Below are 3,874 nucleotides of genomic sequence, written 5' to 3' on the forward strand. Positions count from 1 at the left end.
GGAAAGCCCTCCAAGCTGTTCCCACCTTCTCGCACCTGGACCTGGGGCAGGGGGCAGGGGACAGGCAAGAGCCAACTGGCAGCCCCAGCTCTCTGTTCCTGGTGTGGGTCCCAGCCTTGTCCTTGCCATCAACCCCAGGCTGTAGCTCCTAAGAGGATGGGGCAAAGGAGGAGGAAGGAAAGCTAGGACCGACTGATAGACAAACTACCCTTTCCAAAGTATGTCCACTTCCTTTGTCAATTGATATTCACTCATCACAACCCCCTGCCCGCAAGGTTAACAAGGCAAGTATTATTTCCATCTCACAGAGGAGGCAGGGGAGGCCTGAGACTCACTGATGATCACACCACTAGTAAATGGCAGCATCCAAGCCCGAGTCCTGTGCTCTGCCTCCCATCTAGTGCTCTCCACTCTGATGGGCTATAGGCTAGAAAATCCAGGTGGGGAGGGAAGCTCAGGCCAGCTGCTCTAGAATCATAATCTGTGTGTTGGGTCTGATGCTGCCAGCTGCTCCAGGGTCTCTGCTCTCAAGGAGTTAGAATCTTGGGAAGAAGAGAAAGGCTGGGAAATAATTAGAGCACAAAGAATGGAGACATGTGAGGTCTAGGGGTTGGAGAGGCCATGGGAAAGCTTTTTGCACAGAGAGCTCTGGAAACAGGCTCGAAAGATGTGGATGCTTTCAATCACAAGTAGAAGAAACTCAATTCAAATCCACTTGAACAGTAGAAAAAGGAAGTGACTGGTTCATCCAGGTGTTCACACAGTGGTATTGGAAGGTCCTTCTCTGGGCTGTCCCAGCATACTCGCCTTAGGGGTGGCAGCTCCCAGCTTGTACTCTTAAGGCCCAGAAACCCCACTGGCAAGAGAAAATATGTTATCTCATTAGGTCAGAAGAAAGTTCCAGGATGGAGTCACGTTGGGCCAACATGAATAGTATGTCAGACCCCAGGTCTGGAGAGGGTGGACATGGGGCAAACATTGCCCATGACAGGTGAGTGGGGGGAACAGGAGGGGGCATATTTCATCCTGTAGAAGCTGACCAGAGGAGATCAGCCTGGTGGAGCTGTGGGCAGGAAGCAGGAGGTCTGGTGGACCCAGTGACCTGAGACTTGATCCTGAGGGGATGGAGTGTGGTGACAGGGTCCTATCAGGCATGGGTGATTGAGGAAACTGGAAATTTGACTTTGAATCTGCTTACCAGCTATTGACCTTGGGCAAGACATTTAAAAAATTCGAGCCTCAGTGTCTTCACCTGAAAACTGGGCATAGTACTATCTACTATGAGTTACTGTAGGGAGTGAGATGACATATTTCAAACACATAGCATGTGGTTGGTGGTCAGCAAGGCATTGGGACAGGGCATTTGGGTTCACAGAGCACTTTCACCAACTTCTCACTCCTCACAACAGCTCTGAGAGTTCTCTGGGGATGGAGAGAGGGGGATTAAGCAGGTTACAGCTACGTGGCCAAAGTCATGAAGCTGGAAGGTGACAGAACCAACATGTGTATTTGGGTCAAATCCTGAGCGGGTGCCATGACACCATGCTAAGTGGATAAAGCTGTTGAGGAGGTATATGTCACCCAGAGTGCCCTCATAGATTAAGGATGGGCCCTATTTGGTCCTCCTTTCCTGTGGAGCCCAGCACTGACATCTACCCCAAGCAGCCTCTTAACACCTTAGTCCAAGTGAGCCCCAGCTGAGCAGATGAGGAATCCTCTCCTTGCTTTCTCTTAGAACTTTCCGGCTTCTAGAGGCACCCTTTGTTTCTCTGCTCCAGTCTTGGGCAGGTAGAATTACTGTCCACACTCAGCACAACTTAGCCTGGTCTGTCCATTCAAGCCCACCAATCCCTGGAGACACTGATGAAATGGTCCCTTGGGCCCAGAACAAGTCTGTACCCAGCATTCAAGAGGCAGATTTCCCAAGATCAAGGTTTTCTATGGTATGACCAGGCCTCTTCCCATTGCCATCCAGCAGTGAAATATTCTCTTTGGCTGCAGGAGTGTTCTGTCTTACTGTCTGTCCATCTTCTGGTCTATCTCAGCTAGGATCGGGCTTGGCTTTGAATTATAAAGATCCCACTTAACAAAAGCAAAAGATCTATTGCTCTCATAAAAGTCCCGAGGCAGCTAGTCCAAAGCCAATACAAAGGTTTTATGCAGTCTTCAGATACCTAGGCTCCTTCTAACTCGTGGCTCCACCATTCTGCCCTCATGGTCCAAGATGGCAACCAGAATTCCAGCAATCACAATTGCATTCCGGGCAGCAAGAAGAAGGAAGGAAAAAGAAGGGGCCAATGATAAGTGTCAGTTTACTTTTAAGAACACATGACACTTTTACTTGGTCACATAGTCACATCTAGCTGCAAGGGAGTCTGGGATAGTCTTAAATTCCGGGTAGCCAAGTTCCAAGCTAAAAATTTGGGGCTCGTTATAGAGGAAAAGGGGAGAATGGACATTGGGGATAACTATCTCTGACACCCAATCCATTCAATAAGCATTTTATTGGGTATTCCTTGTACTTATCCATGTTATAGTATTAATAATATGAATAATACCTTAGCATCTAATGAGCTGACCAGTGCCTGGCATTTAGTAGGTGTTTATTGGGCAGCGGCCATTATTTTCACTGCGTCAGAGAGCTGATAAAAGCACAAGCTTCTGTGAGGGTGGAGAGAAGGCTGCCTGCCTGGCAAGGGAGCAGAACATAGAAAGGCATCCTGGAGGAGGTCTCACCTGGGAATGTAGAGGTCTTTCTTTTCATTGACCCTAGAGAGCTGGGGTGGTTGACTGTAGCCATTTCAGAACTTTATTTTACCTCCTCCATCCTATCCTATCTCGACCTTCTCTGGAGAACAACTCTGATAACATCCTCACCAAAGTGCTGGTGACGATAATAGCTAAGCACAGTGCTCTCCAGGGTGGAAAGTGCAATGATATGTCAGAGAATTATGGCATTAGTTAAGTGAGGGGGCTAGTTCTGAAGGCCTTGGAATCTTCCTGAAGCCCTAGAATACTCATACGATTCCTTCTGAAATTAGAAAATAACAATACACATGATCTAAAATGCCCTCGTTTGACAGAATGGGAGTAGCAGGTGCTTGGTGCCCTTCCAAGGTGCTCCAAAGAAAGAGGGGCCAACCCCTGCCCTCCGGGGACATCCCTCAATCCACCTGGCAAGATAAGGAGGAAGCTGAGAGCTCGACTGCATGGCCCTCCTTGGACTCCTGGAGGTGCAGGAACCTGGGCGGTCGGTGCGTGCTCAATCTCCCCTCCTTGCCTCTACCCTTCAGGGACTGTGAAGAGCAAGCTGCTGCTGGCCGACTCCCCACTCTGGGTCTGGGAAAGCAAGCTACTAGTCTTCCCTGAGCACCACTGTGTGATGGGCCTGTGCCCATGGGACGAAGAGAGCTCAGTTCCTGTGCAGGGTCCCTTTCCCCATGGTTCTTTGAAACTCCCTCCATCCCTGGCCTGGAGAGCCAGACAGCACTTCCTCCGGGAAGCCCTCGCTGACTTCCCTTGCCTCAATGTTCCCACAGCCCTCCATTGGAGCTCAGAATTTCCACTGCTGCTTATTTATCTGTCCCCCGCCCTTGGCTGATCCCTTTTAGTGCTCCAGCCCAGGTCTCTCTTGATATATACCCTGTGCCTCACACATAATATGAGCTCAGTAGCTATGCATCAACTAATGAATGTGTGAGTGAGTGAATGAGTGAGTGAATTCCTTGGCTGCTAGGGTATAGATTCCCCCAGTGAGGAGTGGAAGACCCGAAAGGGTTAACCGGGAGCCTGCCTGTGGTCTGAGGTAAGCAGGGAGCGTATTTGTTCAGGTAAATAAGGAAGGATTACTTATAATGGGAAATCAGGCCCAGCC

Source organism: Pteropus alecto, unplaced genomic scaffold (assembly GCF_000325575.1).
Source record: "Pteropus alecto unplaced genomic scaffold, ASM32557v1 scaffold202, whole genome shotgun sequence".
NCBI classification, from domain to species: domain Eukaryota; kingdom Metazoa; phylum Chordata; class Mammalia; order Chiroptera; family Pteropodidae; genus Pteropus; species Pteropus alecto.